Here is a 15,502-nt window from a genome sequence, read left to right on the forward strand (position 1 = left end):
AATTCTTTGTAGGATAATGTTTCTTTGTAGGAGAAACAAGCCACACTAATGTCAAGAATTTGTATGTACTCATTTGCCACTGAAATCAATAGATTGGTTTAGTTGTTGGAGCAAGCCCGGAGACGTAGCCCGGGAGAGGTGAACTCCATCATCAAATGCTACTTTCTTCTCTTCATGTTTTTTCATTTTGAGTTGCATGTGAATGTGTTACTCTTAAAAGTTCATATGAAAACAAAACTCACCATCTTGAAGAGGTTGTGAAACTTGTTTACCTTTTAAGACCCATTTTGTTTACTTGCAAAGTGTCAAAGGACAGTCAGTTTTTTAGAGGAGAATTTCTATTCCATTTTCAAATCAGGTGGTATCGGAGCTATTTCTGACCAAGTTGGAAGTATGGGCAAGAAAATGAAGTGTGAAAGACTTGAAGAGTTGGAGGAGATTAATTTTTCTCTTCGAATGGAATGTTGAGTTGAGGATATTGCTTGAAGTTGTAGAGGAGGAGAAAATACAAATGCGCCTACAATTGCAACATCTACTGGAGGAACATATTGGTCAGAGTTCCATTCCAGAAGCAAAAAAGAATCCCTCCAATATGAATCCAAATTGTGGGCATGGTTCAAACACAAGATATGAACTCTATTTTGAGAATGATTCTTGTGAGTTTTGTCAGAATCTAAAAGATTCTCCCTATGTGCCCGTTGGTAAAAGTGGGTGGCTTGAGTCATCATCTACTTCTTCATCATCTGAAATAGAAAATATGGGTGACAAATCAAAGGAGATAATTAGCATCTCTAGATATACTCCTTCAGCTAATGTTGATAACACATCTTTTATAGCTTTTGAAAAGCATACCAAAGGTATTGGTATGAAGATTTTAACTCAGATGGGTTATGAAGGAAGATGCCTCAAAATCAATGGCCAAGGTATCACTAATCCTATCGAGGTGAAGGAGTGACCATAATATGAACGATTGGGTTATGGTCATGGAGAAATTGGAGAGTAATCTAAAGTTTTTGAGGCAAAGAAATCAAGTGATGATATATCACACCATGATGGTAGTGATAGTAGAAAATTGTCTCCAAAGAAAGATGAATGTTCCAAGGGACATGCAAAGTCTAGTCCTCATTTTCAAATTCACAACCCAAAGGACATGTATAATTGTCATGGGGCTTTTAAAAATGTTGGTGATTTTGATTATTTATGGGATATGTTTCCTTGCACATTTTTTGATGTAGCTGACCATTGTGTGACCGATTGTGAGAAACATAAGGCAATGTTCAAAAGGATGGATCAAATCCTTGCGATAAATCATGAGGAATATCTCCTTGCTATGAAGGCTTCCTTGTCGATGGGAAAACAAAAACATTTTTGTGCCCATTGTAAAATGAATGGGCACCAGATTGAAGAGTGTTGGAAAATTTATCTGGAACTTCATCCCAAGGACAAAGAGGTCATGAGATTGCAAGGAAAGTGATAGGTGGCAAAGAGGAAATTGGTGTAGTTCCAAAAGAAACCTTCAAAGCAGAGTGGATGCAGAAAGAGAACCCATAAGCCTGGGATGGGCAAAGGATGGGTACGGTTTTCTTGCTTTGCAAAATTGTAGATACTTTTTGCATATTCTTGTTTGAGTACTTTGTAAACTGAAGTCATGTACAATCACTTATCTGCAACAAGTGTGTTTTCTTTGACATGTCATGTTATTTTTGCTTGATGATGAGTCCAATTGTTAGAGGAATTTTTGGGATGAGCATTTTTATTCATTCAGTATGTCTACAATTGTTTCAAGCACTCATTGATACAAGTGTTTCAAAATGAAGTTTTTCTGTGAATTTAATATTTGATAAATATTGTGCATAAGATGACCACGATTATGTGGAAAAATCAAAGTATGTCATTAAACAAATGACGCAAGTGTACTGAAGAGTACAAGTTCAACTGTAGTACAGTAAAGCAAAGTATGAATCAATGCATGAAAATCATTTAGTTTCTTCTGATTTCTAGATGGAAGATCAAGTTTATCTTCAACAAAAAGGGACTTCAAGATGAAGTTTGTTTGAGCAAAATAAATATGGTTTTGGAGATAATGTTAATATTCCATCCATCCAAGTTTTTGTTCCTACACGTTTAGAACAATTGTGGCTCAATTCTTGAGAGGAAGATAATGAATTCACACAAAGGCAAGTTAGAGTACCTTGATTGGAGCTCTAAGGAACCAATTCAAATAAGAACAAAAAGGATTGAGATCGGGAAAGTTAATAGTTTTTTCCTCACTTATTTGTTGATAAAGGATAAACTTTTGGGGTCCAAAGTTCCTAGTGGGGAGGTATGATCCGGAGATAAAAAAATATGCTCAAAAATGAAAGTGATCAGAATCTCTTGAAACCGATGTCAATTCATAGTGTTCTTCATCTTGATTCCAACGATGCTTGAATTGCCTCAATCTGACATTGTATGAAGAATTTATGACGTTTTGAAGTTTTTGACCAACAACAAAACAATTTGTAGATGGATTGACTGGGCTGCTGACTGGGCAGTCCATACTATTGATGTCATTATGACATCAACATGCTAACTGGGTGTACGGAGGGCCAATTAGATCACACCAAGTGTCGGTCCATACATGGATGTGTTGGCATCATTTTATTGGTCAAATTTGTTTTGGTGGCCCAATAGGAGGTTGCCACATAGCCCAATTAGAGGCTGCAATGTGGCGCCTTCTCATTGGTCAAAATTTTATGTTTAGGCCCAAAGGAATCAACATGGTTGACCCCTCATCCTACCACACACAATCTCCATGCTTCACCATCGTGCCACATCTTTGGTTCTTAACCAACATAGGGTGTGGGTTATATTTTGAGTTATATAATTTATGCATTGGAAGGAGGGCTCAGGTAGTGAGACCTAACCCCTAGTCAGCTCACACCATATGAACCTTGTGGAGGAGTGAAGTCGAAGAGGGCGGGGACCAGTCCCAACTCCTAGTCACAAGGTTTGTCATATGACTGAGTGCGAGTTAGGAGGGTGCTACCGAAGTAGGGCGAGGATTCAGCCCTAGCCCCTAGTGTTATGGGACTCCATGGGACCTATTGTGGAGCAAAGTCTGATGGGGTGGAAATTAAGGCTTGGCCCCAGTTCACAATGACTTCGTGTAGCTGAAGGGGACAATATAGTGAGTTTCGATGATAGGGGTGGCCAGTTGGCCCCGACCCTCAGCCACGTCATCGCCACGTGATCCTATCCCGATAAGAAAGGAGCCATAGCTGGCGGTGGCAGACAACTGGCCCTATCCCTCGGCCATGTGACCATATCCCAACAAGAAAGGAGCTAGAGTCGGCGCGGGTAGACAACTCACCCTAACCCTCGGCCTTATGGGCACTCCATGTGGCCCTATTTTTGCGCATAGGCATTATTGGGAAATTTAACAAAGCGAAAACATGCACCATTTATGGGTGAAATTATCACTCAACGAATGAGAAAAGGGCGAAAATGTCACACCATTTGCAGGTTTGGCCAAATTGTAGGATATAAAGAAGAGCTTGGCTTGGAGAAGCATAACTCGCTCAATTTTTAACCTTTTTGATCTCAAGAAGAGCCTATATGGTGGTTTTTTAGCATCTTGAACTCAATGGCAGCCTTAGTTTTCTGATTTGAGCACTTTATAAAGGAATTTTTGTAGGTTCAAGTCTTTTAGTGCCAGAGACAATCATTGTTTTGGAAGCAGTTTAAAGGGATTTTGAGCATGGAGAGAGCCTATTCAGGGGTTTTTCGTCCTTCTAATTTCATCTGCAATAACTGTTACTTTAGTAGAACAACTGTTTTTAGCCTTTTATCATTATATGTTCATGAGAGAAGCTCTTTACAATACTTCAATGTGGAATTGTTGTTTATTTTTGTGCTTGGATTTCAGGTGGAGTACAAGGATCTGATGTATGAGTCCTTTTTAAGTTAACTTTTTCATGACTTATTGCAGGGAGTCATATTTTTGGAGTGAAAACTCTTTGTAGGAGAATGTTTCTTTGTAGGAGAAACAAGCCACTATACTGTCAACTATTTGTATGTACTAATTTGCCGCTGAAATCAATAGAGTTGTCTAGCTAATGGAGCAGGCTTGGAGACATAGCCCAAGAGAGGTGAACTCCTTCATCAAATGTTGGTTTCTTCTCTTCATGTGAATGTGTTACTCTTAAAAGTTCATATGAAAACCAAACTCACCATATTGAAGAGGTTGTGAAACTTGTTTACCTTTTAAGACCCATTTTGTTTACTTGCAAAGCGTTAAAGGATAGTCATTTTTTGAGAGGAGAAGTTATCCTCTATTTTCATATCAGTCGAAACCCGACAAGGGAACCAACATAGGAAAGAAGATCATTGATGTCGAACCCACTGCAATAGTATCCACCACCAAGCTCCAAAAGGAGTAAATTGAGGATCCAAAGGAGGGGGAGTGCCTCTTCCACATGAAAATGTGGGTAAAGGGTTCGTTGATGCAGTTCATCATTGACAGTGACATCCAGAAAAAGCTAATCACAACTGAGGTCTTTAAGATATTGAAACTACCAATGACACCACACCCATAGCTATACACCATCAAGTGCCTCCAATAAGGGCGATATCTTTGTGTCAGCTAACAGTGCCACCTGCCTTATAGCGTCAAGCCCTTTGCAGATGAGGTATTGTGTGATGTTTCCCCTCTAGAAGTTTGTGATGTTTCCCATCTAGAATTCTATTATGTTTTATTAGGTCGACTATACCTATGGAAGTGTTATTTTGTATATGAATCTAGACCTCGTTATGTTATTATTAATTTGGGTCAGAAATTGTATAGGATACCAGAGGTAGCGTTGCCTACTACCCTTTCTTTGATCTCTGCTAAATAGTGCGGTAAGATCATTTCCCAAACTGGGAAATTAATATTCCTTATGATTTTACGTCAAAGCAAGAGGAAGATTGTGGCCACATCCACAACCTCCATACAGGGATCCTCTGCATGACAACAACAGATGGATAAGGTCATGGAGGAGTACAGGGACATATTCACCTCACCCACAGTGGTACCCCTACACTGACAAGTCTATCACTCCATTAATCTAACCCTGCACATTTTGTTACCCAATGGACCAATATACCAATGTTTCGTTCTTAAAAACAATGAAATGAAGAGGTAGACATAGGAGTTGTTGTAGAAAGGGCACATCAAGCCAAGTTCATCACCCTGTGGGAGCTTTGTGTTGTTACAGAAGAAGGACAGAACCTGGAGGCTCTATATCAACTATCAAGCACTGAATAAGATCACTGTCCAAAATTGGTATCCAATCCCACAGATTGATGACATTCTCGACCAGATCAAGGGGGCCAAATATTTCAGCAAGATTGACTTGAAGTCTAGTTATCACTAGGTACTAATCAAACCCTCTAATTTGTGGAAGACTTCCTTCAAATACAAGGAAGGCCTTTTTGAATGGATGGTCATGCCTTTTGGGTTGATGAATGCCCCTACAACCTTCATGCGACTGATGGATGACATAATGTGGACCTTCACCAACTCGTTCATGGTAGTATATCTGGAAAACATCCTGATCTTCAGCCAAAGTTGGGAATACCACCTACACCATATTCGACAAGTCCTCCAAACCCCGCGACAACACAAATTGTGTGCCAATTTGGAGAAATTCAATTTTGGTATGAACCAAGTTCAATATTTGGGGTACATCATTGATGACCAGGGTGTGCATGTGGACCCAACCAAGATACAAGTTATCCGGGATTGGCCAACCCCAACCACTCTAATAGAGCTCCGCAAATTTCTATCATAGGTTCGTGTTGGGATTCTCTCATATCACTTGGCCTTTGAGTCAAGTCACTAAGGGTAGAGAGAGAAAACCTATTTTGGTATGAATCCCAACAGAAGGCATTTGTCAAGTTGAAGTATTTCCTTTGCTTTGTACCAGTTCTCACATTACCAGGCCTGCAACAACCATTTGAAATTGAGATAGATGCCTCTGACTATGTTGTTGGTGTAGTTCCTACCCGGCAGGGGCATCTGGTGGCATATCAAAGTGAGACACTTCTAGATACAGTCTGAAAGTATGCCACCTATGACGAAGAGATGTATTCCATTGAACGGGTTTGTCGCCAATGGAAGCATTACATTATGGGGAAGGAAACAGTCATCCACACAGACCACCAACCCCTACAGTTCATCTAGACACAAGGAAAGATGTAGAACGATCGCCATCAAAAATGGTTCACATATCTACAACAGTTCCATTTTAACATTAAGTACAAGAAGGGAAATGCCAATAATGTTGTAGACTTCCTCAACCAACCATCATTTATGGCACTGAACACTATGCTCGACTCTTGTGGACACGAGACTTCGGGATGGTCACATATTTACAAGATTGATCCAGAATTTGGCACCACATGCTAGATGATCCTGGAAGGCAAGCAAGTTCCATAATTTCACCTCCAGGACACACTGTGATCTGATTTAGAATATTAGATTTTTGTGCTAAGATCCTCCTCAAATTAGAAACAAAATTCTTTCATTGTGCTTAAGGATTTATGAATTTTTGCAATTTAAATAATGAGTTTTTATGTTAATTTTATGAGCAATTAAGCATAAATAAGAGACTGAAAAGCAACATAAACATGTACAAAACATCATCAAAAACACATTACAATAGAAACATGATAAAGGAGTTCACCCCTCCTGGGCTATGTCTCCTTGGTCTAGCTTCCAATGGCTTAGGCCTCCCTATTATGCACAAAAGTGTAAAAATATGTGCTTACAATGCTCAAATGCTTCTGAAACCTACTCCAATGAGTCCAGAATGTCCAAAAATGGATCTCTAGCCTCTTTTTTCATCAAATTTGGTGTAAAACTGAAGAAGTTATGACCTCTCTTAATTCTCCCAATATTCGCTCCACAAATTGCACCATTTTCGGCATGAACCTACAATTTCGCTCCAAAATTGTGCTAACTGGGTGAAAATTTCATTGCGCGGTGGTCCATAATCTATCGGCATTGGCTATTCCATCGTAAATCGCAATCGGCGGAGAACCAATGGTCTTATGGTCTGTGAACATGGCAGGGCATTGTGCGATTGCGATATGGCGGACCCGACGAAACTATTAACTAGAGCCCATAATCTTATTGCATCCAGGATCCATCGCAATTCACAATCGGCAGAGTAGGGGGTAACAGATATACGGGACTTTGCACTTTTACGATGTGCAATTGTGATTATCGCATCACAACCCGGGTATGCTAAGGGTTGATTCATCGCATTGCACCTATCGGGGTCAATTCTTTAACGATGACCCGCCTGCGACATGTGATTTGAAAAATGCGGGGCCAATGGCAGCTTCCCACTTGGCGCTTCCCCATTCGTTGAAGGGTGCTGCCACATCATCCACTTTTGCCATGTGTCCAAGTCAAACCTGAACTTTGACTTGCTCTAACTTCTTCATATGAGCTCGGATTCGAGTGTTGTTCACACCGTTGGAATTAGGATGACGAGCACTTTGATCTGAAGCTAAGTTTATCGAGATTATGCCACTTTGAGTTTTGAGCCTAATTTTGAGCACCTGATCACTCCTCCCCACTGGAAGCCTTTTGGACCCCAAAAGGATCACTTTCAATTGTCCAGCAGGTGAGGGTATAGTTCCCTCACCTTTCCAACCTCTATCCATTTGGCTTTTAAAGGATTTGTACCCTTGAGCCCCACTCAAAGATAATCGATACTTCCCCTTTTTGATGTCCTTGTTCTTCTGTCAAGTATAGTGTCTTGTTGAAGCTCATCAAGGAATTCTGGAGAAAAGTCTTCAATAGATGGAATTTGAATATTCTCTCCTTGATCTTCAATCAAAGGAGGCTCATACAACCTTAAATTCTCAACATTAACAACAACATAAATTTGCATATATGAAGGCAAATCCAACCTGAAGGCATTGTTACCAATCTTTTCCAAAATTCTGAATGGACCATATCTAATTGGTTTTAGATTTTTACCTTCTCCTTGGAGCCTCTCTTTGTTAATGTGAAGCTAAACTTCATCACCAACTTGGAACTTGTGATCTTGACGATGCTTGTTGTGCCTTGCTTTGTACTTGCCTCTGCTTTTCTCAAGCTGTTCTTGAACCTTTTGGTGTACAAATTGGATTTGTTTAATGAACTTTTTTGCTTTATCTATGTCGTTATGACCTTCAATAGCAACATCTTTTCTAAAAATAAAATCCAAAGGATATTTAGGCAAGTATCCCAAGCATGTCTCAAATGGTGAAGTTTGAGTTGAAGAGTGCTTGGCTCGGTTGTAAGCATGCTACATATAGTGCAAATTTTCATCCCACAACTTAGGATGCTTGCTGCAATACCCACGAATAAGATGTATCACTGTTTTGTTCACCACTTCTGTTTGACCATCTGTTTGTGGATGAAAATTTGTATTTTTTCAATTTTGTGTCCATGAATCCCCACAAGCTTGACCATAAATTCGCAACAAAGCGAGAATCTCGATTACTAACAATGGAATCGATGTGGGAAATCCAAAATGCACCTAAACATTATGAAAGAATAACTAAGAAGTTTGTTCAGTTGTAACTTGAATTTTACATGGCATAAAATTACACATTTTGTTGAACCTATCCACAACTACATACAAATAATCATGACCTCTTTTTGACAATGGAATACCTCCTACAAAATCGATAGAAACACTCTCCCACGGTTGTGAAGGAACCGGAAGTGGTGTGTACAGTCCTAACTTCCTATTGCTAGGCTTACTGATTTCACATAATGAACATCCTTTAATAAAACGAGACACACTTTCAAGCATACGAGGCCAATAACAATACCTATGTAGATGTGCCACCGTCTTACTTACACCGAAATGGCAAAAGATAAGAGAAGATGTGCCTCTCTTATTTTAACTCTTTCTCCCCTTGGAATACAAAGCTTACCAAGACAGTACAACAAGTTATCATGCAAATGATAATCCAATTCCTCTACTTGGTTACCTTGACTCAAGCTTGCATAAACATTTTGAAAGTCATTATCTAATGCATATTTCTCAATATAACTTTCATGTAAAACATAATTATGCTTGAGTAAAGTATCTGCACTAATAATAAGCCTAGAAAGCATATCAAAAACTTTATTGTAGATACCTTTCTTATACCTGATTACGAAGTGGAATTGTTCAAGAAAACCCATCCATCGAAAGTGCATTGATTTCTGCAATTTTGATTGTGATTACAAGTATGGCAATGGTTGATGATTAGTGTGAATGACTATTTCCTTACCCATCAAGTAGTGTTTCCATTTTTTCACACTTTGCACCAATGCATGCAATTCCTTGTCATATGTAGGATAGTTAATCACTGCACCATTAAAAATTTTCAAATGAAAACAGATAGGCCTACCATGTTGCATGAGGACTGCACCCATGGCGTAGTTGCTAGCATCAGTCTGAATCTCAAATGACTATCTCAAGTCTGGAAGTGCAAGTACTGGAGCTATACTGATCTTTTCCTTCAATGCATCAAAGGCCTTTTGTTGTTTTCCTCCCCACTTAAAAACCTTTTTCACACTTGTCAATGCATGCAAAGGAGTTGCTATAAGAGAAACAATATCAATGAATTTCCTCCAATATTGGTCTGCTCCCAAAAAACTTCTTACCTCAGTAATTATCTTGGTCCTTGCCCAATTCACAATGACATCAACCTTGGAGGAATTTATTTTCAACTCACTTCCTCCATCAATATGACCCAAGTAAACTAAAGAAGTTTTTCCAAACTCGCACTTTGATATCTTAAGGTACAACTGTTCTTTTTTTAAGACATCAAGTACTTTTCTTACATGCATGACATGTTCATCATGAGATTTACTGAAAATTAAGATGTCATCTAAGTATACTATGAAAAACTCATCAAGAAATGGCCTCAACACATCATTCATCACACGCATGAATGTAGAGGGAGCATTACATAAATCAAATGGCATAACTAGCCATTCAAACAAACCTTTTTTGTTTTCAATGTTGTCTTCCAAATGTCTCCTTCATCTATTCTAATTTGATGATAGCCACTTCTTAAGTCCAGCTTAGTAAAATACTTTGCATCTTTCAATTGATCAAGTAAATCATCTATTCTAGGCAGTGGGTAACGATTCTTTACCGTAATTTTGTGCAATGCACGAAATTCCACACGCATGCGCCATGTTCCATCCTTCTTTGGCACCAAGACAATAGGTGAACTACATGGCGACGAATATGGTCTGATGATCCCTTTATTCAACAACTCTTGAATTTGCTTCTTAATTTTCGCGCTTTCCATCACTGACATCCTATACATGCCAATGTTAGGAAGAGGACAATCTTGCTGCAACTGTATCTCATGTTGGATTCCTCTCTTGGGAGGTAATCCCTTTGGTTCCTGAAACATCTCATCACATTGGTTAACTACGTCAACCAATTTATATTTCAAATTTGAATCACAACTTTTAAAAGCTTCATTATAAACATTATTCTTGGGATTGGTGATTAGAAGCACACAATTCTTGCTTGAATTCACTAGTTTTTTCATCTACCCTGCATTAACAAGCGAAATATTTATTTTCTTGCTATAAGCTCTCACAATATATTCTACTCCACCTTTGAATAAATAATATTTTTTTTTTCATGTCTATGAAAGATAGCTTTTTTGTCATAAAGGTATGGAATGCCAAAAACTATGCCACGGATATCTAACGACACAACATCAAGCTCCACTTCATCTATGAAATTTGCAATACTGGCGAATTTAAGTTTACACTTTCTAGTAACTTGCAATTGCGCATTGTAGCCCACGGGGCTTTGGATTGACGGTGAATGGGTGACTTGTTAAGACACTCCTTGCGATAGGTCACTGGTTCAAATCCCCCGTGGGTACTTAGATTAGTCTTAACATAGAAAAAAAAAAAAAAAAAAAAACTTGCAATTGCGCATTGTAACACACCCACCCAAGTGGATATGGTTTATGATGTGGAACGATTTCCAAGTTTAAACTTTTGACAATGTTTTCAGAGATAATATTGGCTTGAGAGCCACTATCGAAAAGTGTATCAATCTTGTTATGTTTTGAGATCACCCTTATGTGAAAAAGTTATATTCTCCTATTTTTGTTTGGAGTTTCATTTTGTAATTTTGAAGAAATAGTACTAGCAATGGATTCTTTTCCTTTTAACCCCATGGCTGTGATTATAGTTTCATCACCCGAATCAGATCCCAAATCTTATTGAGTGGTTTCAGTTGTTTTTTGTTTTCCCTTGTTGTTGTTTTCTTTGGTCTCATTTCAGGATGAAGCTTCCAACAATGAGCTTGCTCGTGACCCTCTCTGGAAAAATGTTTGCGTGTAATTTTCTCTCCTTCTTTTTTGATAGACGCATTTTCTTTACCTTCCCTTTGAAAGCCTTTTCCTTTCCTTTACTCTTAAATGGCTTTTTACTACCTTCTTCTAGGGTGTTTTTCCCTCATCCCTCAAGATGAGCAAATTACACACACACACCATCTAGATTACTGGGATTAAACATTAAGATAGTATGCCTAAGGTAACTATGTAAACCCCCTATGTATTTTAGCAATGTGTCCCATGATTGCAAATCTACACCTAACATCAAAGACCTTTTCTGAATTCTTGGGTGTAATCTTGCACATTTTGACCTTTAAGTTGTCTAAAGTTCTGCCAATTCATGTTGGCTTTATGCATATAAGCTAGAGGGTAGAATTATCTTTTGATTGCAGCAATGAAATCATTCCAAGAAATTGAGATCTTACTATGTTTTTTAATCTCCTCTTGGGTCTTTGATTCCCACCATACTATTGTTGCACCCTTCATTATCAAGGAAGTTAACTTAATCTTTATGTCATCCTCTTGAAGTTTTGGAATCCTGCAATAGACCTCCAACTGACGAATCCATTTATCAAGCTTATCCACACTCACTTCACCATTATACATGGGCAGCTCAAATTTAACATCAAATTTTAAAAAAGGTGATTTACTAGTTCCTTTTGAAGTATGATGATGAGTATGAGTAAGGGTTGTGTTAGTGGAAGAGGGTGAAGATGCTTGTGAAGAAGAAGATGAAGAATATGGTGGAGAGGGTGGAGGTTTGTCTCCATTTCCATTACCTCCTCCTGAAGAACCTTTCCCCTTGCAACGTGGTATTCCTCTCTTCATAGAGGACCTTCACCATCTCTGTCATATCAAAGAAAGCCTTTCTGAAGGTCTTCTCATCTTCTGTCATGTTTGTATGTTCTCCTTCATGAGACATGATCTTTGGAGCCTCAAATGCAACTTGAGGTTGAACTGGCGTTGGAGAATCTGGCAACCTTGCTCTCCTTCCCCTTGACCCAAATTCAGGGCTTCCAACCAGCTTCCCTTCTCCTCTTTTGAGTTTTAGCCTTGTAAGAATGAAATAAACTTGCAAACAGTTAAATCCTTCTTTCAGAAAGAAAACCTAGTGCTCAAATACCAAAATTGATCTGATTTAGAATATTAGATTGTTGTGCTAAGATCCTCCTCAAATTAGAAACAAAATGCTTTCATTGTGCTTAAGGATTCATGAATTTTTGCAAGTGAAATGATGAGTTTTTATGTTAATTTTATGATAAACTTAACATAAATAAGAGACTAAACAATAGCATAAACATGTACAAAACATCATCAAAAACACGTTACAATAGAAACATGATAAAGGAGTTCACCCCTCCTGGGCTACGTCTCCTTGGTCTAACTTCTAATGGCTTGGGCCTCTCTATTATGCTCAAAAGTGTAAAAATATGTGTTTACAATGCTCAAATGCTTCTAAAACCTTCTCCAGTGTGTCCAACATGTCCAAAAATGGCTCTCTAGCGTCTTTTTGAATCAAATTTGGTGGAAAACTGAAGAAGTTATGACCTCTCCTAGTTCTCCCAATATTCGCTCCATAAATTGCACCATTTCTGGAATGAACCTACAATTTCGCTCCAAAATTGTGCTAACTGGGCGAAAATTTCATCGCACAGCAGTCCATAATCTATCGGCACCGATTGTTCCATCACAAATCACAATCGGTGGAGAACCGATAGTTTTATGGTCTGTGAATGTGGCGGGGCAATGTGCGATTGTGATACGATGGACTCGACGAAACTATTAACTAGAGCCCATAATCTTATTGCATCCAAGATCCATTGCAATTCACAATCGATAGATTCAGGGGGTAACAAATATATAAGACTCTGCACTTCTGCGATGTGCGATTATTGCATTGCAACTCGGGTATGTTGGGGGCCGATTCTTTAATGCCGACCCGCCTGCAACATGCGATTTGTGAAATGTGGGGCCAATGGAAGCCTGCCACTTGGCACTTCCCCATTCGCTAAAGGGTCCTGCCACGTCATCCACTCTTGCCATGTGTCCAAGTCAAACCTGAACTTTGACTTAGTCTAACTTCTTCATATGAGCTCGGATTCGAGTCTCGTTCACACCGTTGCAATCTGGATGACAAACACTTCGATCTGAAGCTAAGTTTATCGAGATTCTACCACTTTGAGTTTTGAGCCTAATTTTGAGCACCTGATCTCACTGTTATGCCACTTGGGAAACTTTGGTGTTCCTTCAAGCGAGCCTGCCGAGCTGATTTGGGAGGGTACTACAATCAGTTCTCTGGACATTTTTGGGTAGAAAAGACAATGGTAGTGATGAAAAAAAAAATTTATTGGCCGAATCTTTGACATGATGGTAGGAAGTACATCAAACATTGCATTGTCTGCACCATTTCCAAACCTACAATCAAGAAGAAAGGCATGTAAACTTCTTTGCCTATTCCTAGCTAGCCTTGGGAATCCATCTCCATGGATTACATGTCAGGCCTTCCTTCTACCAAGCATGGCAACGAATGTGTTTTCATAGTTGTTGACAAGTTCTCTAAGATGGCCATTTTGGCAGCCTGAAAGAAGAGCATCATAGCACAAGTCGCTACCAAGCTCTTCATTGAACAAGTGTGGGTACACTTTGGGATCCCACAGTCCATTATCTCAGATTAGGACAATAAGTTGCTAAGTAAATTCTAGTCAAGCCTTTGGTCGTTGTTGGATACCAAGCCCACTAAATCCATGACCTTCCACCCCCAAACTAATGGCCAGACAAAGGTCGACAACAAGATGATCGTGAACATCCTGTGCATGTACAACTCGAAGCATCCATGCACATGGGATGAAATCCTCCCCTATGTCCACCATAGCTACAAGAAATCTCTCCACAACTCAACTGGCCACATCCCCTTTCAGGTGGGGTTGGGATTCCAACCACTATGTCCCTTTGATGTTTCCATACCACTTGCAACTACCCAAGCAGATTCAACTCATGTCTAGTCTAAAGCTAACAGAGCTAACAACTTCATTGAGTGCATTCAACACATCCACCAGTAGGTCCATGACATATTGGATAGAGAAAATTCTAAGTACGAACAACATCATGACCAGCATTGGGTGCCACACAAGTTCCAGGTTGGTGACAAAATTTGGTTACATTTGTAGAAAGAGCACCTAGTTGGGGCCCACCACAAGCTTAGCCCGCTCCGATATGGGCCTTATAGTATCACTAAGGTTGTAGGGGACAACTCTTTTGAGCTTAGCATTCCACTGTTCCTTGGCATGTACTTAGTATTCAATGTGGACTGGCTACATCCATACTTTCCCCCGTTGTTGGACACATCTGACATTGCTGAGTAGTTGACACCAACAGAGCTCAACCCAAGTTGTATCGAACAAGACACAACTGATAGGGTCATCGACAAACATGTTAATAAAAATTTCCAACAGAGGATCCAACTATACCGAGTTCTCAAAGAAATCCAACTCCTTCACCAAGGAAAGTGGCTCACCAGGCATCAGGTTCAATAGAAATTTCATCACCTCATGGAGGCTCTACATGCAATGGGGACCATTGCTTCCTAAGGGGGGAGGAGTGATCCAGGTGGATATTAGTTTCCATTCGACTATTCCACCTGAACCTCTAGTCGGTTTCATCATTTTCCTTGATTACAACACAATTTACTATTTATAGCATTTTTTTGGATCTGTAACTTCTAGAGTTGTTTTGACCCTCTAAACGATGTTTTTTTGAGGTTTGCAACGAGCATGTAGCAATAGGTAGGGGCTTACCACAAATATTGTATTACCTGGAGAGAATTTTATAACGAGGTATCATACACGCCAAACAAAGATCATATGACCAAGTTATGACCTCAGGAAGTTGGATGCCCAACTAACCCCAACGGGTCCCACAAACTCTTGGCATTCCATCTCCTAGGGTTAGGGTTTTGGTTTCCTAGGGTTTCCCTTTGTTGTTAAATAATAAAAAGGCATTTGAGCCTCATTGTAACACATTTCAGAGGCATGTAGCCACCACATCTCTTCTCAGAGATAAGCTACCATTGCCCGAGCTAATTTATTTCCATTCTGTATGTAAGCATCTTTCAGTT

The sequence above is a fragment of the Pinus tabuliformis genome, chromosome 4_1, assembly GCF_031772625.1.
Source record: "Pinus tabuliformis cultivar Carrire ecotype Pingquan chromosome 4_1, CPIR1, whole genome shotgun sequence".
NCBI classification, from domain to species: Eukaryota; Viridiplantae; Streptophyta; class Pinopsida; order Pinales; family Pinaceae; genus Pinus; species Pinus tabuliformis.